The sequence below is a fragment of the Schistocerca cancellata genome, chromosome 1 (genome assembly GCF_023864275.1).
Source record: "Schistocerca cancellata isolate TAMUIC-IGC-003103 chromosome 1, iqSchCanc2.1, whole genome shotgun sequence".
In the NCBI taxonomy this organism is placed as follows: domain Eukaryota; kingdom Metazoa; phylum Arthropoda; class Insecta; order Orthoptera; family Acrididae; genus Schistocerca; species Schistocerca cancellata.
The window spans coordinates 922,787,829-922,812,817 of NC_064626.1; the positions used below are offsets into that span (position 1 = coordinate 922,787,829).

Genomic DNA, 24,989 nt, shown 5'->3' on the forward strand with positions numbered 1-24,989 from the left:
TCACATATTCCCTCTTCATTGCTTTATAAATCGCTTCACAGTTTCTGGAATTATTTAGGCTAATGTGCAATGTGATATTCGAGAGTTGTGTTGTAAACTAGAGTGGCACTCCCCTGTATCAAGATATCACAGTGTCGCAGTTTGCCTGCCTTCTGCACACATAGCGTTTCTCAAGAGAGTATTCCGTTTTGTAATATGAGAAGGTACTTTACCGAGAAAATATTGAAATACACTCTCATCCATTCGTAAGTCATTTATATATAAGACTTCGTCCACTTTCAGGTCACATAACAAATTTTGCTGAATGCTTTTATTATCTCGACGTAATACCTACGGCTTCATCCAAGTATGTTTCCTTTTTTTTCGCCGCTTTTCTTTCAGATACACACACAATACAGTTGTTGTACTAGCAACTGCAGCGCCTAATAACGAGTTGTTGTCCGCCATCTTGAAATTTGGCGAAAAATATAATGTCGGTGTAATACCCATTTAAGCGCCACGTCAAATATCTCTGTTAAAGAAATTTTACGAATATTTGATCATATTTCTTTGTCAAAGAAACATGATAGTGTAATGCCGGCCTTAGTGGCAGAAAGGCATACTACACAAGTTCCGCCCACTGCAGTGTTATTCCAGTTTGTTTCTAGGTACCCCTTTGCATACCGAGCATGGTCAAAACCAACGTCAAGGCAACAGTGGTGCACCACGGCCCATAGATGACAGGGGTGAAAGACGACTGCGGAGATGTGTATGGGCGAATAGACGTGCAACTGTTGAACGACTGGCCGCCCAGATCAACCAAGGCGCTGCAAACAGTGTCTCCTCAACGACAGTTCAGCGAACATTACTGCTCTTATGCCTCTGCAGCAGGCGCCTTGTTCATGCACCCACGCTGACTCCCATTCATTCGCGACGAAGGTTGGAATTTGCACGCCAATACCACAACTGCACGTCTACTCAGTGGCTGCAGGTGGACTTTTCAGGTGAAACATGTTTTATGCACCATCGGACTAATGGCCGCTGTCGTGTACGGAGTGAAAAGGCTGAAAGCAAACAAGGAGGGAGCGTCATGGTCTGGGGGGTGTTTTCTTGGCATTACCTGGATAATCTCGTTATTCTGGAAGGCATAATGGATCAACACAAGTATGCATCTGTCCTCGGGAATCATGTCCACCCCTACCTACAGTTTGTTTTTGCTAGACACAATGGCATCTACCAGGATGACAATGCAACACGTCATACACTCGCAGCGTGCGTGGTTCGAAGAGCACCAGGATGCGCAGCTGCCCGCGACACTGGAGTGGGAATTACACTAAATTCCTGTCGGTACCTTCCAGAACCTCATTGACTCTCTTCCTGCACGTTTCGCAGCGATCCGTCCTACAAAAGATGTTTATTCAGGTTTTTGACGGTGGTCACGTTAATGTGACTGGACAATGTATGTCAATTGTCGATGTAGGGATTCTGAGCTGCTAATAGCATCCACTCGCTGATTCTTTACATATTATACACTGAAGCGCCAAAGAAAGGGATGCGTATTCAAATACAGAGATATGTAAATAGAATACGGTGCTGTGGTCGGCAACGCCTATGTAAGACAACGAGTGTCTGGCGCTGTTGTTAGATCGGTTACTGTTACTACAATGGTAAGTTATCAAGAGTTAAGTAAGTTTGAATGTGGTGTTACAGTCGGCGCACGAGCGATGGGACACAGCATCTCCGAGGTAGTGATGAAGTGGGGATTTTTCCATATGACCATTTCACGAGTGTACCGTGAATATCAGGAACCCGGTAAAACATCAAATCCCCGCTTCGGCCGGAAAAAGATCCTGCAAGAACGGGACCAACGACGAATGAAGAGAATCGTTCAACAGGACAGAAGTGCAACCCTTCCGCATATTGCTGCAGATTTCAATACTGGGCCATCCACAAGTGTCAGCGTGCGAACCATTCCACGAGACGCCTAAAGAGACAGCTTACACTACACTCGTTCGTCCTCTGTTAGAATATTGCTGCGCCGTGTGGGATCCTTACCAGGTGGGATTGACGGAGGACATCGAAAGGGTGCAAAAAAGGGCAGCTCGTTTTGTATTATCACGTAATAGGGGAGAGAGTGTGGCAGATATGATACGCGAGTTGGGATGGAAGTCATTCAAGCAAAGACGTTTTTCGTCGCGGCGAGATCTATTTACGAAATTTCAGTCCCTAACTTTCTCTTCCGAATGCGAAAATATTTTGTTGAGCCCAACCTACATAGGTAGGAATGATCATCAAAATAAAATAAGAGAAATCAGAGCTCGAACAGAAAGTTTTAGGTGTTCGTTTTTCCCGCGCGCTGTTCGGGAGTGGAATGGTAGAGAGATAGTATGATTGTGGTTCGATGAACCCTCTGCCAAGCACTTAAATGTGAATTGCAGAGTAATCATGTAGATGTAGATGTAGACGTCATCGATATGGGCTTTCGGAGCCGAAGGCCCACTCGTGCTGTACCCTTGATGACTGCACGAACAAGAGCTTTACGCCACGCCTGTGACCGTCAACACCGACAATGGACTTTTGGTGACTGGAAACTGGTCGCCTGGTCGGACGACTCTCGTTTCAGATTGTGTCGAGCGGATGGACGTGTACGGGTATGGAGACTACCTCACGAATCCATGGACCAAGAACGTCAGCAGGGGACTGTTCAAACTGGTGGAGGGTCTGTAATGGTGTGGGACGTGTGCAGCTGAAGTGATATGCGACCCCTGAAAGTCTAGATACGAGTCTGACAGGTGACACGTAAGTAAGCATCCTGTCTGATCACCTGCATCCGTTCATGTCCATTGTGCATTCCGACGGACTTGGGCGACTCCAGCAGGACAATGTGACACCCCACCCACCCAGAATTGCTACAGAGTGGCTCCAGGAACACTCTTCTGATTTTAAACACTTCCACTGGCTACCAAACTTCCCAGACATGAACACTGTTGAGCGTATCTGGGATGCCTTGCAACGTGCTGTTCAGAAGAGATCTCCACCCCCTCGTACTCTTACGGATTTATGGACAGCCCTGAAGGATTAATGGTGTCAGTTCCCTCTAGCACTACTTCAGACATTAGTCAAGTCCATGCCACATCGTGTTGCGGCACTTCTGCGTGCTCTCTGGGGCCGTACACGATATTAGGCAGGTGTACCCGTTTCTTTGGCTCCTCAGTGTAAAATGAAACGCATAACGGCTTTAGCCAAACTTCTTGCCCACCTCTTGACATTCTTACCGACTTCCACTTCATGACTGACGATTGTTACTTGTTAAAAAAATGTTCCATCACTGAAAAACCTGATGGAATATATTTTCGTGTACAACACTGACAACTACATAGATAAAAAGGGAAAAGCGCAAATACAAGCGGAGAAAATGCGTATTAAGGTGTATGTTGCGTCCGAGGTGATGGTATTTTTGCAGAAATAGTGTCCCCACTCAGTGATGTTTTAATCTCTTTCGTTGCCTAAAAATCCTTAAAGGCTTCCCATGCTTCCTTTTCTTTCCTCTACAAAATTTGTTCAAGTGCAGGAATTTATGGCCCAATAAAAATATCTTCCCTAACTTTTGGATTACTTAATGTAGGAAATTTGTGACTTAATTTATTTAAAAAGTCTGAGTTTCACGATTCACGTTTGTGTATTCCAGGTAAGAAGGTGGCAACAATGATAATCGCTCTGGCTGCAGCTAAAGATTAACAATATTTATTCCTAGAACTGCGGAGAACTTTCAAACAGCTAAGAACACATTAAATTCTCATGCAATACTCCAGAGATATCACTAAACTCAAAGTACGTCTGACAAAAATAATTACACACGTATATTGTACACAATAAGTTGTCGTTCGGAAAGCAAAGCCCACACATTTTTTGACAATATTTTTCATCAAACGCAGCTTTATATGAAGGTTTGGAAGAAGAACCTCTTTTGGGTCGACGAAATGCTTGATAAGAGGTGTCACGTTGCGTTTCATCTACATCTACATCTACGACATTCTCCGCAAGCCACCCAATGGTGTGTGACTGAGGGTACTTTCGGTACCACAATCTGATCCCTCCAACCCTGTTCCACTCGCGAGTAGTGCGTAGGAAGAATAATTTCTCGAATTTTCTCCTAGTGGTCAACACGCGAGATGTATGTGGGGGGAAGTAACATGTTGTCCGACTTCTCCTGAAAAGTGCTGTCCCTCAATTTCATTAGCAAATCCCTCCGTGGTGCACAACGCCTCTCTTGTAATGTCTGTTGGTGGAGTTTGTTTAGCATCTCCGTAACGCTCTCTCGCCAGCTAAACGATCCCGTGACGAAACGCGCCGCTCTTCGTGGGATCTACTCTATCTCCACTATCAAAAATGTTCAAATGTGAGTGAGTTCTTAAGGGACCAAACTGCAGACTCACGCACTACGTAAATTAACTTATGCTAAGAATAACACACACAGCCATGCCCGAGAGAGGACTCGAACCTCCGGCGGGAGGATATCCACTATCAGTCCTACCTGACAGGGATCCCAGTCAGATGAACAATATTCAAGAAACGGACGAACAAGCGCCTTATAAGCCGCTTCTTTCGTAGATGAGTTACATTTCCTTAAGATTCTGAGTCTGGTGTCTGCTTTTCCCACTATCTGTTTTATGTGGTCATTCCACTTAAGGTCGCTCTGGATAGTTACGGCTATGTATTTTACCGCCGACGCTGTCACTAGCTGTTTGTTATCAATAGTGTAGCTGTACGGTAGTGGATTTCTTTTCCTATCTATGCGCAATATGTTACATTTATTTACGTTCAGGGTCAACTGCCAGAGCCTGCACCATTCATCAATTCTCTGCAGGTCGTTCTGAAAATTCTTACTATATTCTGGTGTTGCTACTCTGGTACAGACAACTTCATCATCTGCGAACATCTTAAAGAGCATCCGATGCTTTCTACTAGATCATTTAAATATACTGTAAACAGCAACGGTCCTGTCACACTTCGCTGTGGTACTCCGGATATTTCCTTTACATCAGTCGATTTAGTTCCGTTAAGAGCGAGGTGTTGATTTCTTCTGCATGGAAGTCTTGAATCCAATCGCAAGTGTGCTCCGATATTCCGTAAGCCGTAAGCTCGGTTTTTTCTTTTATTAAACAGTAATGCGGGTAGGTGTCAAATGCCTTACTGAATTCAAGGAACCCGGCATCAACCCGAGTGCCGTTGTTCAGTGCGCTGTGGATCTCATGCAGGAAAAGAGCGAGCTGAGTTTCGCAGGATTTCTGTTTGCGGAATCCATGTTGATTTTTATAGAGGAGAAGTTCATTTTCCAAAAACGTCATAGTTCTTGAGCATAAATCATGTTCCATAATTCTACAATAGATTGACGTCAACAATACAGGTCTATGTTGATCTGTCTTACGGCCTTTCTTGTCCGCAGCTCGTGGTCGTGCGGTAGCGTTCTCGCTTCCCGCGCCAGGGTTCCCGGGTTCAATTCCCGGCGGGGTCAAGGATTTTCTCTGCCTCGTGATGACTGGGTGTTGTGTGATGTCCTTAGGTTAGTTAGGTTTAAGTAGTTCTGAGTTCTAGGGGACTGATGACCATAGATGATAAGTCCCATAGTGCTCAGAGTCATTTGAACGTCCTTTCTTAAAAACGGAAATGACCTGCGATTTTTCCAGTCGTTATGTACCTTTTGTTGCTCAAGCGATCTACGCTAAGTTACTGCTAGGAGGGGAGCAAGTTCTTTCGCATAGTCTTTATAGAATGTTATAGGTATCTCATCTGGTCCTGACGCCTTTCCACCACTAAGCGATTGTAGCTGCTTTTCAATTGCGCGATAGGTTATCGGAATACCTGCCACTTCGACGTCCGTACGACGATTGAAAGGAGGGCCAGTGTTACGACCTTCCGTGGGGAAATAATTTCGGAAGACCGAATTCAGTATTTTGACCTTCTCTCTGTTATCTTCCGTTTCGGTGCCGGTGTGGTCGCTGAGATGATGAATAGATGATTTTGACCCACTTGCTGTTTGAGAAATTCGCATCCGGTACTATCGTCTGAGCCTCTGGTTTAGACCTTCCACTCTACTCCAAACCAGAAATTGTTGTTTCATCGCAATGGAACGAAAACGACCAAAATCTCTTACGAGTTTTTACTCAGGTCGGCTGACAACGACTTACTTTCGAAATCACTGAACGCTTCTCTAATTGCTCTCCTTACGCTCATTTTCGCTTCGTTCAGCTTTTGTTTGTCAGCTGGGTTTTTACTTCTCTTGAATCTGAGATGAAGCGCTCTTTGTTTAATTAGCGATTTTGTAACACGGCTATTAAACCATGGTGGATCTTTCCCATCCCTTAAAACCTTAATCGGAACATACTTGTCTAGGGCATATTGAACGATGCCTTTGAATTTTTTCCATTTGTTCTCCACTTCTTCGTCCTCGTCACCAAATATTTGATACTGACTGCTGAGATATTCTGAAATTTGTATCCTGTCACCCCTGCTGAGCAAATTTATCTTCTTACCTTTCTTAACATTCCTTGTAGGGGCCGTAGTCATAGATGCTGTCACAGCCTTTTGATCACTGATACTTTCCTCTACGTTAACTGATTCGATAAGTTCATGTCTGTTTGCTGCCAGGAGGTCTAAGACGTTACTCTCACGAGTTGGTTCTCTATCTGCTCGAAGTAATTTTCGGACAAGACATCCAGAACAACGCCACATGAATCCCTGTCTCTGGCACCAGTTTTGATGGCATAACACTCCCAATCTATACATGGCAAGTTGAAGTCACCCATATGACAACGACATGATCAGGAAAATAGCTAATGATATTCTGCAAGTCCTGTCTGAAGCGCTCTACAACTATAGATCCTGACTCAAGTGATCCGATCACCATTATTGACCGTTCTTTGATACTCAATTTCACCCAGATTAATTCACATTCGGAATCCATGGTAACTTCACTAGATTGTATCGAATGTCTTACTGCAACAAACACACCACCACCATTGGCGACTAACCTATCCTTACGATAAACATTCCAATCTGAATTTACGATTTCGTTGTCATTGAAGTCTGGTTTCAACCAGCTTTCTATTCCCAATACTATCTATGCATTACAACCTTCAGTAAGCGATACTGATTCTGAGACCTTTCCTTGGACGCTCCTGCAGTTTACTGAAATCATATTAATCTTTTCTATCTCTGATCTGCGAGGATCAAGATTCTCTGAGGCCACTGTGGCTGATTTAACAGACAAATCGTCTTTGATTCCAAAGGAGGGGTTCTGTAACGAAAAAAGCCCCATGTGTACGCCACACGTACTCCACTACCCTAGTTGCCGCTTCCTGCGTGTACAGCACGCCTGACCTATTAAGGGGAACCCTACAATTCTGCACCCGATAGCGGAGGTCGAGAAATTCGCATCCGGTACTATCGTCTGAGCCTCTGGTTTAGACCTTCCACTCTACTCCAAACCAAAAATTGTTGTTTCATCGCAATGGAACGAAAACGACCAAAATCTCTTACGAGTTTTTACTCAGGTCGGCTGACAACGACTTACTTTCGAAATCACTGAACGCTTCTCTAATTGCTCTCCTTACGCTCATTTTCGCTTCGTTCAGCTTTTGTTTGTCAGCTGGGTTTTTACTTCTCTTGAATCTGAGATGAAGCGCTCTTTGTTTAATTAGCGATTTTGTAACACGGCTATTAAACCATGGTGGATCTTTCCCATCCCTTAAAACCTTAATCGGAACATACTTGTCTAGGGCATATTGAACGATGCCTTTGAATTTTTTCCATTTGTTCTCCACTTCTTCGTCCTCGTCACCAAATATTTGATACTGACTGCTGAGATATTCTGAAATTTGTATCCTGTCACCCCTGCTGAGCAAATACATCTTCTTACCTTTCTTAACATTCCTTGTAGGGCCCGTAGTCATAGATGCTGTCACAGCCTTATGCTCACTGATACTTTCCTCTACGTTAACTGATTCGATAAGTTCAGGTCTGTTTGATGCCAGGAGGTCTAAGACATTACTCTCACGAGTTGGTTTTCTATCCGCTCGAAGTAATTTTCGGACAAGACATCCAGAACAACGCCACATGAATCCCTGTCTCTGGCACCAGTTTTGATGGCATAACACTCCCAATCTATACATGGCAAGTTGAAGTCACCCATGTAACAACGACATGATCAGGAAAATTGCTAATGATATTCTGCAAGTTCTGTCTGAAACGCTCTACAACTATAGATCCTGACTCAGGTGATCCGATCGCCATTTTTGACCTTCTTTGTTACTCAATGTCACCCAGATTAATTCACATTCGGAATCCATGGTAACCTCACTAGATTGTATCGAAATTCGTACTGCAACAAACACACCACCACCATTGGCGACTAACCTATCCTTACGATAAACATTCCAATCTGAACTTACGATTTCGTTGTCATTGAAGTCTGGTTTCAACCAGCTTTCTATTCCCAGTACTATCTATCCATTACAACCTTCAGTAAGCGATACTGATTCTGGGACCTTTCCTTGGACGCTCCTGCAGTTTACTGAAATCATATTAATCTTTTCTATCTCTGATCTGCGAGGATCAAGATTCTCTGAGGCCACTGTGGCTGATTTAACAGACAAATCGTCTTTGATTCCAAAGGAGGGGTTCTGTAACTAAAAAAGCCCCATGTGTACGCCACACGTACTCCACTACCCTAGTTGCCGCTTCCTGCGTGTACAGCACGCCTGACCTATTAAGGGGAACCCTACAATTCTGCACCCGATAGCGGAGGTCGAGAAATTCGCATCCGGTACTATCGTCTGAGCCTCCTGGTTTAGACCTTCCACTCTACTCCAAACCAGAAATTGTTGTTTCATCGCAATGGAACGAAAATTATTCACCGAATTTACACATTTTCGTGTTATTTTGATCTAAGAAATTTTACACTTCAAAAGCACTTGAAAACCATAAATTCTGCACTAACTACAATACAAACAATGTGATACTCGCATTCACAGAAATAGTACTAATGTTTATAACCCACCAACAGTTCGAGAACACTGTTTGTGGTAATGTAGCAGGTACGACGACACTTACATCAATTTACCACTAAGTAAATAGTTTGATTTACTTCTGATATTGCTAGGATGGGAGCATCTTTTGTGCATTGAACTACGGAAAACTCCAAACAGCCAGTCCGCATTCAGTAGTGGTATGAGCGCGGACACTAGCAGTGGGGGCCTTATTCCCTTGTTTTGTATGTATAGGTATTATAATTATGACATGCCGACATCCAGTGTGTTCCAACGTCGTTACATATAAATTTGTGATATGACACGATATAAAATGCAAATGGTGGAGACTGTATCAATTGTAAGCCTGAAGATCCGAAGATGGTAACATACTCTTACCGAAACCAGTCATCTAAATAAATACTTTATTAGCGATTTGTTTGGAGTTTTCCAGAGTTCATAAAAAAATTGACTGAGAAAAAAGTGACATTTCATTGTAGCTTCAAAGCAAGAATTAATCTGTCATTTTATAGTGATTTTAGAATTCAATTCAATAGGTGAAAATACAAGAAACTAGATTTTTTTTGAGCCCGAAATATTTTCATTGTAGACAATGATCGAGCATGGAGCCACCAGCAAGTTGGAAGTGGTCTACAGTGAATGAAGTAGACTTACTGAGTTTTAATTGAAGCCAATAAATTGCATTTATTACGGTGGAGATTTGAGTGTGATGTTTTGTGTGACTTTTTCCCCTGTTTTCTTTAACTTATTTTTCTGTTTTGTCTTTGCCAGCTGCTGTGGCCGAGTGGTTCTAGGAGCTTCAGTTCGGAACCGCGCTGTTGCTGCGGTCGTAGGTTCGAATCCTGCCTCGGGCATGGACATGTGTGATGTCCTAAGGTTAGTTAGGTTTAAGTAGTTCTAAGTCTAGGGGACTGATGACCTCAGATGTTAAGTCCAATAGTGCTTGGAGCCATTTTTTGTTTTGTCTTTTTTGGGGGTCTCAGTGGAAGCTTCTAGGAGCTACCTGGTAGTCGTGAATGAACTCTTAGCAGTGTACCTTTTTCAGGCCAGTGATCGAACCTCGGTATCTATTTGTAAGATTTCATATTGTTACAGGGCATTTATTAGTGGTATATTAGCAGTGACACTCTTAACCGTGTTCGCAGGTCAAAGAGAGGCTAGCGACCCTTACTTGGACTGATCTAGCAGTGTAGCAGTGCAGAAGATTACCCTGTGTTCGTCAGTGAACGTTTCCAAGTAAAGACGAGTTCACATTGGCCGTCACGTCTTATCATGTGAAAACGTTCCACAATGCGTTGCAAATGGCGTCATTCAGACTGGCCGTCACGTCACGTCACGGTACTGGCAAGGTTTCTCAAGAACGAAATTTTGATGGCTGATGCCGTCATTCGTTGTTGACCACGTGACCCCCCCAAGCTCATTTTCTCCCAATACACAGTCATGCACTTATCTTCCATAATTCGTTTTATCGTGCTTCGTTCAGTTGTGCTTGTCATGGTTGATAGCAGTTGTTACTCTACGTCTTTGTTATTTGTTCTTTGTTATTCGTTATTTCCTGTTGTTTGTTATAGATTGAAAACATAAGAGCGCTATGCGAGTTGAGATCACGTGACTTGACGTAAAGTGACGCGACGCAGCGGACAGTGTCAATACATCCTAACATGACAGAGCCGTGACGTGACGCTGCCACGATGTGACGGTGCTGGGACGACCAGTGTGAATTGGCTTCAACTCCGCCTAGCTGCATGGAGCGTAATTGGTCCCACGAGACGCACAGAGCAGAGAGAGCGTGGATTCTGGCCGCGAAACTTCACGCAGCGCCACGGAAACTTCGACGACGGATGGTTCAAATGGCTCTGAGCACTATGCGACTTAACTTCTAAGGTCATCAGTCGCCTAGAACTTAGAACTAATTAAACCTAACTAACCTAAGGACATCACACACATCCATGCCCGAGGCAGGATTCGAACCTGCGACCGTAGCGGTCGCGCGGTTCCAGACTGTAGCGCCTTTAACCGCTTGGCCACCACGGCCGGCTTCGACGACGGACGGAAGGAACATCGCACTATGTGTTAGCAGAAGTACAAGTATCCCAATAAACCTTCTGTAGTGTCACATGCTGAACACAGAACTTAAATCAGTGTCTTTCAGTACGAACTTTGGTAGTATTGCCTGTAAATTATAAAGAAACAAATCGGGGAAAAATTATATCCGACATATATTCAAATTGCGTGACAAGTATAAGTTGCCAGCACATTTTTTGTTAGTACTGATAAATATATTTGGTTACAAAGTGTTGAGAAGAAGTGACGAAGTCACCCCATCTGTTTCCAAGCGAGAGGACTTATTGATGCCGGTTTTTTGGAGGAAAAGCAACTGAATTCTTCTCTGTCACTTTTAATTTAACTTCTCCGTGTTTTCCCTTTTCACTTGAGGCGAATGTCGGTACAGTGCTTTTTTCAGGGCCACGACCTGTCTCTTGCCCATCATTTGTCGAGCGAAGCTAGCCCTTCGTCTGTTATAAACTCAACGGCACGTTAAATTCCAAGCTTCCTTCGTGTCTTCCTGTTGTTACTTTTTTTGCTAGCATCTCAATCTTTTTAAATATTTTCTTCGTTCCTTCTGTTTCCTCCTGCTATTTCAGTAGTGGAACGAAAATAGAAACTGTAATACATTACAGATACAAGGGTTCGACAAGGATATGGAAAAACTGCAAGACATGCGTGCTTCTACATAAACACTGATGTTAACCAAGTCTGCGGGTTACGCTGTAGTGTACCACCACGAACGGCATCTGTGCAATGTCTTCCACACGTTGCAAGTGCCAGTCGTGTCAAGGCAGTGTTCTGAGCGGTTGTGAAGGCATTGTGTGGCAACTAAGTGAATTTCGAACACGGACAAATTGTTGGTGTTCGTCTGGTGGGTGTTTCCATAACCAAGTTAGTTGAAGTGTTTGGCGTTTCAAGAGGCACCGTATCGAAGATTTATACCGCATACTGGGAGGGCGCAAATACATCTGCTGAACCACAATGCGGACGAAATAGTGTGTTGAGGGATCGTGATAATTGGTCTTTGAAGAGAATTGTGACGAAAGATAATTGGGCAGCACCTGCAAAAGCCACAACCATACTGAATGTCGCACTCGCTAACATTGTCAGCATCAAGATAACACAAAGAATCCGATTAGAAACAGCAGTTAACATACTAGCACTACAAGATTTTACATTTTGGTAATAAATAACTAAACAATAAGAAACCAAACATAAACCACCCAGAAAATGTTGGGCAAGCTAGAAGTCCACGACCATTCACCAGTGATGCAGGTGCCTGTAACTGGAAGAGGTAGTGCCGAAGCCACAAAATCTGGATTATGAGTAATGGAGAAAAGTAATTTACTTAGCTGAGTTTTGTTTCACGCATTTTCCTACTACTGGCCGAGTTTACGTCCCAGGAGTGAAATGGTTCAAATGGCTCTAAGCACTACGTGACTTCACATCTGAGGTAATCAGTCCCATAGAACTTAGAACTACTTAAAGCTAACTAACCTGAGGACATCACACACATCCATGCCCGAGGCAGGATTCGAACCTGTGACCGTAACAGCAGCGCGGTTCCCGACTGAAGCGCCTAGAATCGCTCGGCTACACCGGCCGGCCCCAGGAGTGAAACATGGCAGGGGTTTGATGGTGATTTGGACAGGCATATCGCTTTATTCCAAGGGCCCAATATGTATAGAAAGGTCGCAGTGCTGCCAAGGATTATGTGGCCGTCTTGCTGATTAGATCCATCCTACCTGTCCACCACAGTCACCAGATCTAAATATTGCTGAGACTCTGAGGTTTACTTTCGAGGGAAGGGTGCGTGAACGCCATCCATCTCCAACATCGTTACCCGAACTTTGCACTATTTGGCAAGATAAGCGGAATACGATTCCCTTGAAAACCATATAGGACCTTTATTTATCCATCGCGAAACGACTGGAAGCTGTTTTGAATGCCAAGCGTCTTCCAACACCGTAACAGGCATGGTAATGTGTTGTGTTTTTCGCGTTTCCATATTTTTGTCTGTCCATTTGATAATGATTGACTCCTGACATTGATCTCATATTCTGGTTACATCTCATGACAAAAATCAACGTGTTGTACCTTCTCGGACCCGGGGAAATGTTTATTTTTATTTGTTGTATGAATATTATATTTTAGATGAAAATGGGGTGACCTACACGATAATATTTAAGAGAAATTGTGCTTTTCCGAGAATTTTTTCGTAAGTGTCAACTTATAGGGGGCAAATAAGTCCTAAAGTAAACAGGAGAAAAATTTCCTTTGCACAGTTTAAAAATACAACCGTTCTCTACCACAGGCAAATTTTCGTTGCTTTCCATTAGTCGTTTTGTCCGAATAATGATGGCTGTCTCAGTTCGCCTGATGATAATATGCATTAAGAAGACGAAAAGTGTACACGCAAGCTCTGTTGTTGCCTTTCACAGCATTTATGTTTTTATCCACATTATTGTACGCCCCGATATCTGAGTGGTCAGCGTGACGGATTTCCGTCCTACGCGCCCGGGTTCGATTCCCGGCTGGGTCGGGGATTTTCTCCGCTCGGGGACTGGGTGTTGTGCTGTTGTCTTCATCATCATTTCATCCCCATCCGGCGCACAGGTCGCCCAATGTGGCGTCGAATGTAATAAGACCTGCAACAAGGCGGCCAGACTTCCCCCACAAGGTGCCTCCCGGCCAATGACGCCAGACGATCATTTCACTCCACATTATTCTACGCAAAGCGATAATATGACGTGTTTTATTCATCTACTTTCGCATTTATATGTCCCGCGTGTTCGCGTCTGCTGCGCTGCCGGACCTCTGAACAGTATTTCCACTTAATTATACATTGTTTCAGTGTTTACTTCGTGGCGCCGGCCGAGGTGGCCGAGCGGTTCTAGGCGCTACAGTCTGGAACCGCGCGACCGCTACGGTCGCAGGTTCGAATCCTGCCTCGGGTGTGTGATGTCCTTAAGTTAGTTAGGTTTAAGTAGTTCAAAGTTCTAGGGGACTGATGACCTCAGATGTTACGTCCCATAGTGCTCAGAGCCATTTTGAAAAGTAAACTTGTGCGCCTGTTAGACAATCTCCGTGATTGCGTAACTAGCTGCCTTGTACTTTTACCGAATCATGCATCATTTATCCAAAAGCCCATGGTGATCAGTGTTTTTAAATGTGCGTGCGTACTTTGGGGCCGAAAAAGAACAGGACGCGAACAGTTCCTTATCACATCTAGTAAGGAGAACTTCTGGATGTGTCGGTACTAGCGAAAGTACAGTCAAGCGAATTACGAGAGAATACACAGAAACGTCATATCGTGCATCACAAAAACGAGTACTGGCAGACGACAAAAGTTTGCATTGGATAAGTTTATGCAGTGTGTCATAGGAAGGAAAATCCACGATATCTACGTGGAAAAGTAGTTTCCAACAGTAGCTACCGGACTGGAAATGTTACAGACTTAAGTGGAAGACATTCCTAATATGAGTGAAACAACCCTTCGAGTTATACTCGGGAGATTGAGCTTCGGATGCAATGATGTCATAACAGCTATTTTCTAAAAGACAGCAAACATTATTCATTTGTTGTATTGCATTCCATATAGTGATGGAAACAATCGAATGGAAACAATATGTAGATTTGGTATCGACGGACTATTGTTCATTCATTCCTTTTGCGTGGAACCAGCCTGTGGGGGAAACCGAGTGAAACTACTACGTACAGTCCCTTGTCGTTTGTATATTGACTAAATTATTCACTCTTTCTTTTCAAATGAAACCAGTCTGTAGCCTTTCTGTGAATTTTGCAGGCCAGCCTAAAGAGTGTGGTTTTTAGGCGGTCCCACCACACTCCCCTAGACGATTGTTCGACTGGTCAACCATTCGTAGGAAATTAACGAACAACGACAAATATTTCCCGCAAAAAAAAAGGTTCGGACACATTGCAGTATATGCTTAAAAATAAAGTGATTAAGCCACTAACAATTTTTAAAAAAATGTATCCTTTGTACTTTCTGTTCGCATCACCTCGGTATTTTCACGAAAGAAAGTTTTCGGTATTGGGCGAAAACTGACGGGAAGAGAGAGACAAAGTTTCAACAATTTACATTAAAAGGTAACCGTTCACTTATTTCAACATAAATTTTCAGTGTAGCTACAGTTATCAATACTCTAAAACCAACTAAAAATTGATAGTTGCTGCCAATACCAGAAGTACGAAAAATCCGTATGAAATATACTTTTTATCTAACTCTCCTTGAAGTATGATACGTTATTTGACACTAAAAAAATGGGCAATCCTAGTCATGGCTTATTCTGAACAAGTGTGCAAGAATATGGGTGAAAATACTCTTAACCGGAGACTGAAAACTTTCACATAATCGATGTAGCCGTCAGAGACTTGTGTCAGTCGGATATCTCAAAGTAAGTGAAGCCACTCAAACCCGGACGACAGTGAAAAATTTTCATACAGCGACGTCGCCGTACAGACTAATTTCATGAAAAAACCGACTGAACGGAAAAACAAGCAACTGGATGGTCGATTGTCCCACTACCAATTCCGTCGTCAAGTAACACAGGGTTATACATACCTCGCTCATCTGTGTTGTGTACTGAGTGCACTACGTTGATATTTAATAAACGTAAATATGGTCGGTAGTAGTCTGTAATGTGATTTTTATTTAATCGTGCGATTAGCAAATTTCGACTACTTGTCGTTGTCAAGCACTTGTAAAACCAGGATGGGAAAGCACTACATTGTCTGCATACATCGCCATTTATAGATAACTCTCCTCTGACGGAGAGTACCATACACGCAACACTTCAACCAGTTGCGTACTTTGGGGTGGAAAACTAGTAAAACTATTTGTTTTGTGGATCCTCACAAATAAAAAATTTTATAGTGATATTTGATGTACTCATACAAATAGCTCCACACACACACACACACACACACACACACACACACACACACAAAGAGAGAGAGAGAGAGAGAGAGAGAGAGAGAGAGAGAGAGAGAGAACTACGCTTACATATTTTTACATTCGTGCAGTGTCTATTTGACAGTGTCTGTATAGTTTCATGCAATGTTCCTTCGGACAGCCACGCATGTTGGAAGGTAGACTGCGTCGAACTTTACACACACTGCTAATACCAAAGCCTACGCACTCTTACGAGAAAAATAAGTCTCTCTCCCTGTGAGGGAGTCAAATAATTGTGCAAATACTGTGGGAAGCAGTCACTGGGACATACAGAGATTTAGATCGATTCTGGAAGCGTGCTCGGATAGCTGAAGTGGATAAGGCGACAAGCGGGAAATCCGGATTCGAGTCCATTCCGGCACCAATTTTAATGTGTAAACTGTGATACCATATTCGCAAATTGCGAATGTGTTTCTCGATTATATATTTTTGTCTGGAACAGTGTTGTTTCAGCGTTACATTACAAATAATTCTAATCATCAGTCCACGCCAAGGTTTTTCGGAAGGTTTTCGATGGCTGTTAGGCAGATGGAAATCTCTTCCAAATATTCTCAATTGCAAACTCACCTATTCCACTGCCTACCGCTTGAATCTGCCTGAAATGATAAAAGTTCTACAACTTGCCGACATCTCTAACAGCTTCCCAGGAAAGAAACGTTACAGAGAAAAAGCCTCTATTTTTAATTGTAATCGTTTCAACATACAGATCATGTTCATCATCTGCCACAACGAGTCTTTTCAGAATTCATTTCCTAACAATAGTTCTTGTAGATGTTATAGAGTAATTACGTCTTCATCATCCACTCCTGTCACTATAACGTCATCTGCAAAAATTACGGCATGAAGTAGGAAACTACGAGTTTGAATGTCCATAGTCTGGTATTTCCTAGACCAAATCCAAGTGGCATGAGAAAAACGTACTTCGAACTGCGCAGGGGCCTAGACCAAAAACCATCCGCCATTTGAGGCTCAAAAGTTTAGTTTCCTATATTTTTAAGACATACTTTGTTCACATTTACGCAAGTATCGCTTATACCCGCAATGCCACGAAATTTTAAAGTTATGACAAGTTTTCAAGCGTCGTATTATTCTGTAAGGCGATGCACGAACAGAAACTGTGTTGCACCTGAAGAGAGAAAGGACGCCACCGTCCACTTCAGCATGCATTTTTACAGCGACTGATTTTCAGGGTCGCAAGACGTTCCGTTCTATTTTAATCGACCGACGCCGCCGGCTGGTTATCGAAGTTCACCTTTGAACCCCGTGTTTTTCGGTCCAAAGATCACGTATCAACCGATCTCTGTTCAGTGCACTCTGGCAGAATTTGTTTAAGTTGCTAGCGGTCTCCGTTTCTGTCATGGTCAGAACACTTGCTGATGCTAACTAGCGACTACAGTATCCGAAGAGCCAAACTACATCTACATCCATACTGTGCAAACTACCGCGAAGTGCATGGCAGAGGGTACGTCCGATTGTACCATTTATTACGGTTTCTTCCCGTTCCATTCACGTATGGATCGCGGGAAGAATGATCGTTTGAATGCCTCTGAACGTTCCATAATTATTCTAATTTTGTCCTCACGATCCCTATCTGAGCGATACGTAGAGGGTTGTAGTATATTCGTAGGGTCATCATTTGCGAAGCGACGCATCGGTCGTCTGAGGAAAAGTGTTCCAAACCCCGTGCGGCCATTCGGATTTTTTTTCGCGGTTTGCCTAGCAGGGGCAACCAAACTTTTTCTCTGACGGAAAACTTTGGTAGTCCTGGTACTTCGATGGAACACCTTGTTTAATTTGAACGCAAATTAAATTGAAAAAAATGAGGACACCTATTTTTCAGTGATTACTTCAATATCAAATCACAACTAAAAACACAGAAATCGTGATCAGATTTTAAAGAAACGATTAACATCGACAAAATTTCGAAAAACAAACACTTCATGTTATTAACAGTTTTTAGGACAGCACTTATTCACTTACCTCGGAACACAGTTTCTGAAAACTTGGCCTCTAGCGATGAAGGCGAATACAGGCACTGTTCCTTTGCACAAAAAAGACCGATTACTTTCCCATCCTTTTTCTGTTCGATCTTATGATGCGCTTCTGATTATCTTGCCGTCCAACAGAGGTCAAATGTGAATATTCTTCCCTACCTTCCAAACAAAATTTTCAATTACAAATTTTACGAATACTCTGGAGTACGTAATGAAGCTCAAAAAGATTGCATATCAGATACGTGCACTTTCAGAGATTGCACTCTACTAGAAACCTTGAAAATATACAAATATCCTAAGGATTATATGCTGTGTTTCAGAAGCAAAGCAACAGACTTTGAAGAATGATAGATCATACGCAGGGGATCATTTCGTGGCATGTTAGATTTTCATTTTAGCTCGGCGTTTCTGAGCATGTGGCATTTGTAGATTTTGAGAATGAGCGAGTATAACAGTTTTCCACGAGCCTCGTTACACGCTTGATATTTTCAGAGCAATATCCGCCTATCTCTCTCGAAAAAGCAGGGCACTGCTTCCAATTGAGAAATGCTATCTTTGATCTGTGAAACCCCCCAGCTCTGGTGGCAACTGGAGTATTGGCCCCAAAAAAAGAAAATTGTTAGCGACTGCTTGGGCTACGCCGTAGGTCCTGTTTGATTTATCTAACGCTCTCCAAAATACGGAGTCAGCTGTGTTTATGCATCAACACTAAAACACACTGACAAAAAAATCGCAATATCAAAAATAATTATTGTAGGGTAACGAAATTTCGGGAATACATTTGTCTAAGGAACATATTTAAGTGATTAACATTGCTAGATCACAGGTTAATGTCAGCACAAGATAAGCCAAAGCAAATGTGAACTGCTGCTACATTAATAAGCGGTGTAACATACAGAATGGTTCAAATGGCTCTAAGCACTATGGGACTCAACTTCTGAGGTCATTAGTCCCCTAGAACTTAGAACTAGTTAAACCTAACTAACCTAAGGACATCACACACATCCATGCCCGAGGCAGGATTCGAACCTGCGACCGCAGCGGTCGCGCGGTTCCAGAATGCAGCGCCTAGAACCGCATGGCCACTTCGGCCGGCGTGTAACATCCAGAATATTGTATCCAAGCATGCACTGTGTTGTACAGGTGCCGGATGTCAGTTTGTGGGATGAAGCACCAAGCCTGTCGCACTTGGTCGGTCAACACTGCTCTTTGCGGATGACACTGGAGCTGTCGTCCGATGATGTTCCACATGTGTTCCATTGGAGACAGATCTGCAGATCGGCCACACCGAGGCAACATGTTGACAGTTTGTAGAGTATGTTGGTTTACAACAGGCGAGCGTTATCCTGTTGGAAAACACCACCAGGAGTGCTGTTGGATCACCAGTTTGATGTACAATTTAGCAGTCAGGGCGCATGAGCTAACCATGACAGTGATCCTGCTGCCACACGAAATCGCACTACAGATCATAACTCCAGGTGTAGGTCCAGTGTGCCACAGATAGGTTGGGTGCAGGTCCTCAACTGGCTTTCTTCTAACCAAAACACGACCATTACTGGCGACCAAGGCAGAATCGGCTTTCGCCAGAAAACACAACAGGCCTGCACTCTGCCCTCCAATAAGCTCTTGCTTGACACCACTGAAGTCGCAAATGGTGGTGGTTTGGGGTCAGTGGAATGCACGCTACAGGGCGCCTGGCTCGGAGCTGTCCTTGAAGTAGCCGAATTGTAACAGTTCGTTGTGCACTGTGGCGCCAACTGCTGTGCTGCTACAGATGCAGTAGGATGCGACAGAGCCACGCGCCGAACACAGTGGTCTTCCATGTCGGTAGTACCACATGGCAACCTGGAGCTCAGTCTTCTTGCGACCGTACTTTCTCGTGACCACCGCTGCCAGCAGTCATGTACAGTAGCTACATTCCTGCCAAGTCTTTCTGCAGTATCGCAGAAGGAATACCCAGCTTCTCGTGTCTCTACGACGCGAAGTATTTCAAACACAGCGAGGTGTTGGTAATAGCGTCCTTGGGCCTTAAAGGCATACTGGACTAGCATCAACTCGCCATGTCCAATCTCAACGGTAACTAACGCTCAGCATTGTATGTATTGTATTGTATGTTAACCGGGGGTCTAGAAACGACGGAGAGGCTCCATCCCCGCCGCAGCCACAGTGGTCCACAACCCCACGACGACTACCGCAGTCCACTTCATCCTCCGCCGCCCCACACCGAACCCAGGGTTATTGTGCGGTTCGGCCCCCGCTGGACCCCCCAAGGAACGTCTCACACCAGACGAATGTAACCCCTATGTTCGCGTGGTAGAGTAGTGATGGTGTACCCGTACTTGGAGAACTTGTTTGCGCAGCAATCGCCGACATAGTGTAACTGAGCCGGAATAAGGGGAACCAGCCCGCATTCGCCGAGGCAGATGGAAAACCGCCTAAAAACATCCACAGACTGCCGGGTTCACCGGACCTCGACACATATCCGCCGGGTGGATTCGTGCCGGGGACCAGGCGCTCCTTCCCACCCGGAAAGCCGTGCGTTAGACCACACAACCAACCGGGCGGGCAACGCTCAGCATACTAACGCTACAGCGTATATTTAAAGCAAACCTACTAGTGCCACTCTTATGCGACAGGCGTAAATTTTGAGTAGAATCATCTTCCACATGTAGAAACACGTCTGCCAACTTTCGCTTATGTCGCACAATTCTTCCTTGGTGTTGCGATTTTTTTTCTGGCTGTATTTGTTAGGGCTTCTTTATTGTTGGATTCAGACCTTGATATGCCCAGCAATCGATACTCTGTCCAAAATATCAATAGGTGTGGTATACAAAAATTGTGCATACACTACTGGTAGATTACCAAACACTCGAGTAGAAACGATTACCGAATTCGTCTTCTGATCACCCGTACATATACTGCTGGTAGACGTACAGATTCTAAAGGATGATTGCTAAACACCCCAGGACAAACGGTTACCGTATTCGTTTTCTGATCAGTCGTAAATCAGTTTTCACTGTTCCAGATATTGCTATTCTGATTATTAAAGTAAATGGCACACATGAAGATCTCCTCCGTGAATAACCCCTGGGTATGGGAGGCAGCACCATTACCACTATGATGAGGAATCTATTATACAAATTCCAGAGGAAGCGAAATTGGACAGTCCTAGAGCCAGCACATTACGAAGGTGTTCCATCGCAGGCTGTACTCCTACAAGACTGCCCAAATAATTACGAGATCCGTTCCCTTATCAGTGCTGTAGGATGCGCGATAGTTTCAGCTGCGTTGTTAGACCTCTGTAACGCAGCATTTTCAAAATCCGGTTTTCCCGCATCAGGCCTCCGTCTCCTAATAACCAGAGAACGAGTCGTTACGATTACCTTAAGGGGCGGGGGCGGGACCAGTACTCTCCTGAATGTAAGACATGAAATTTTTTCACAGCCTCTCTCCCCACTGTAACACATAATCACATCCATGAGCTAAAACAATTCATAGCCCATGATGGGTCCAGAACTTCACAGGTAAAGAACAACTGCAAGGCACTGAAGACTTAGCACCAAAAACAGCTAGCTACACTGGTGTGAAAAACTTAAAAACAAAAGTAACTTTCATATAATGTGTCACTATCAAGTAACATAGCTCAAAGAAACTTGGACCAAACATAGACAGAATCGCTACGGTATAATACAGAAGGTAAGAAATACGCAATGAGACGAACAGAAATGACGCTTTTATTCCAGGACAATAATGACACCGAAGTCACCACGATTTATGATGGTCACTTGGACAGTGCAAAAGGTGGGACACTGTTCTTCATAGGGTGTATGATCACCACGGCCAGCAATGCATACTCTGCAACGCGTTCCCATGCTGGCCACCAAGACTGGTAAGGAGTCCTTGTGGTAGAGCGTTCCATTCGTCCATCAGCGCGGTTGACAAGTGCTGGATGTCCGTTGGTGGCTGTGGACGTGCTGGCGTTTAATTTGGGGGAACGGGCAGGCCAGCCCACTCACCGAATATCATCTCGTTCCGACAGCTCCACAACATGCGCCGTACGACGCGGTCGCACATTGTCATCCCTAAAAATGAAGTCACAGCCGAATGTAACCCTGAAAATAAACACATTGTGAAGGGTATACTGTCACAATAATGTTGCTGGAGAGTGTAACCATGTTCAAAGATTCGAAGGTCAGTACGCGCTTGCAACATTATGCCTTCCCACACCATAGCACCTGACCACCAAAACTGTCACGTTCGACAATGTTCCTGGATGCATTACGTGCCCTCACACGAGGGTCACTCCAAAAGAAATGCTCACTATTTTTTTTAAAATCCATCTGTTATTCTACATGTTTGAAAGTTTTACAGTGTGTAGATACATCCTTTAGGAACAATATTTTCATTTCTCCACATAATTTCCATCCCTCTCAACTGCCTTACGCCATCTTGGAACCAGCGCCTGTATAACCGCACGGTAAAATTCTGGACCAACCTGTTGGAGCCACTGTTTGGCAGCGTGCACAAGGGAGTCATCATCTTTAAACCTTGTTCCATGAAGACAGTCTTTCAGTTTCCCAAAGAGATGATAGTCACATGGAGCCAGGTCAGGACTGTAAGGCAGGTATTTCAGTGTTGTCCATCCGAGTTTTGTGATCGCTTCCATGGTTTTTTGACTGACATGTGGCCGTGCATTGTCGTGCAACAGCAAAACATCCTGCTTTTCGGCAAAACACGACTCAGTCGAGCTGGAAGTTTCTTCAGTGTCGTCACATATGCATCAGAATTTATGGTGGTTCCACTTGGCATGATATCCACAAGCAAGAGTCCTTCGGAATCGAAAAACACTGTAGCCATAACTTTTCCAGCAGAAGATGTGGCTTTGAATTTTTTTTCTGGGGTGAATTTGCATCATGCCACTCCATTGATTGCCTCTTCATCTCTGGTGAAAAATGATGGAGCCATGTTTCATCACCTGTCACAATTATTCCAAGAAATTCATCTCCACCATTCTTATACTGTTCCAAAAGTTCGCTGCATACCATTTTTCTTGTTTCTTTGTGAGCCACTGTCAACATCCTGGGAACCCACCTGGTACAAACCTTTTTTAACGCCAACACTTTCAGTGTTCTGCAAACACTTCCTTCCCCTATCCCAACGTAGCGCGACAATTCGTTCACTATGATGCACCTGTCATCAGTCACCAATTCGTTAACTCTCTGCACATTGTCTGGACTTGTGCAGTACGAGGACTGCCGCTGCGAGGCCAATCCTCAATATTGCCGTGCCCGCTTTCATCACGTAACCTGCTTGCCCACAGACTAATTGTACTGCGATCGACAGCAGCATCTCCATACACCTTTTTCAACCTCTTGTGGATGTTTCCCACTGCCTCGTTTTCACAGCACAGGAATTCTATAACAGCACGTTGCTTCTGACGAACGTCAAGTGTAGCAGCCATCTTGAAGACATGCTGTGACGGCGCCACTCACGGGAACAGGTTGAACAAAGTTTGAAAACAAGCGGGAAGGATGTATCTACACACTGTAAAACTTTCACACATGCAGAATGAAAACTGTATTTTTACAAAAACAGTGTGCATTTCTTTTGGGGTGACCCCCGTATGACGAGAGGTGGGAACGCGTGATGCACCCAGAAGCACCGGCCAACAAGGTAGTTTTCGTGGTTCAGGTGCTACGTTGTAGCGAGGCATAATGTGCGTGGGCGTAGTGACCACCAAATTTTCGAACACGGAGCACTCACCCCTCAACGTTATTGTGGTACTGTAGCCCTTCATCACGTGCGCCTTTCAGGGATGCATTCGTCCCTGATCTCATTATTATGGATGAAAATGTGCGACCGCATCGAACTGCGCAAGTGGAGGAGCCGTGTGTGCATGTGTGTGTGTGTGTGTGTGTGTGTGTGTGTGTTTGAGAGTTAGGAGCGCTCAACGACGAGGTTATTTGCGCCCATACGAATATTAGTAGAAACAAATAAAACGTATAAAATGCGATAAAAGAAACAAAAGCAATCTCAGGTAAAATTGCTCTCACTTTCTCCCAATCTCTATGATGATCACCCACACGATTGCACAACCCACATTATGTAAGATAGCGTTACAATGGTAAGATATTCTAAAACTGCCAATTAAAACAAAAATAAGGCAAGAGGAAAACCTTCCCAGGAACATGTGGCTGGCTGATCACTTACAGGAAACAGGGCTGAGTCAGTCACCCTAATAACAAATTAGAAACATCGCCATAAAATTTTAGAGAACATGTCGGACATGGCACAAAACCTTAAAAGACGTACCACATTCGTGTCATTGTTATTTAAAATATAGGTCAAATCGGGCAACAAACGAGCTCCTGTTCTATTGTCTCAATACAAAACTCAGCCAATCAAAATGTGGCGGATCGTGATCCGCACGTCACAAGCGCCACACAGATGAGCAAGGAACCATGCCTCATCGGGCCGTGGCCTATGCGAAGACAGGTTAGGAGGACCTCATCCAGTTTGCGTAGTTGGAAGGAGGTGCACCAGGGTCGCGTTTTCGTTTTTAGTAGACACAGATTATTATCTGTCTCTTCCAGCCACTATTATTCCCATCGACGCATGATTCCGTACCTCAACAGCGAAGCGATAGCATATAGGGGGATGCTACAGTAAAGTATCTGAGGATAACGACACGCCGCCTTGGCTGCTACATCCAGCATTTCGTTCCCCGTAATATCCATTTGCCCTGGCACCCAATAGAAAGACACCTTCTTCCCAAGCCTTTGTACACGGAGAAGAGCGTCCTGGGTATTCTGGACTTGGGACAAGAGGATATTCGGTGAATGGAGTAAATCCCATCGAAAAGGTGTGAGATGCGTTGGGCAGACGTACAGCAGCACATCCACATGCACCAGCGACCATGCAGCAGTTGTCAACAGCGCTGGTGAA

General features: G+C 44.1%; 1 protein-coding gene across 1 annotated transcript in view; it reads right to left on the reverse strand.

Annotated features, from left to right (window-relative positions):
* Positions 1 to 7,087: 7,087 nt before the first annotated feature.
* Positions 7,088 to 24,989, reverse strand: part of LOC126191336 (E3 ubiquitin-protein ligase RNF103-like) — a 428,517-nt gene continuing 410,615 nt past the window's right edge. The window contains exon 11 of the transcript XR_007538339.1: positions 7,088 to 7,099. The gene's annotated coding sequence lies outside the window, so the exon portion shown is untranslated. The remainder of the gene's footprint in view (positions 7,100 to 24,989) is intronic.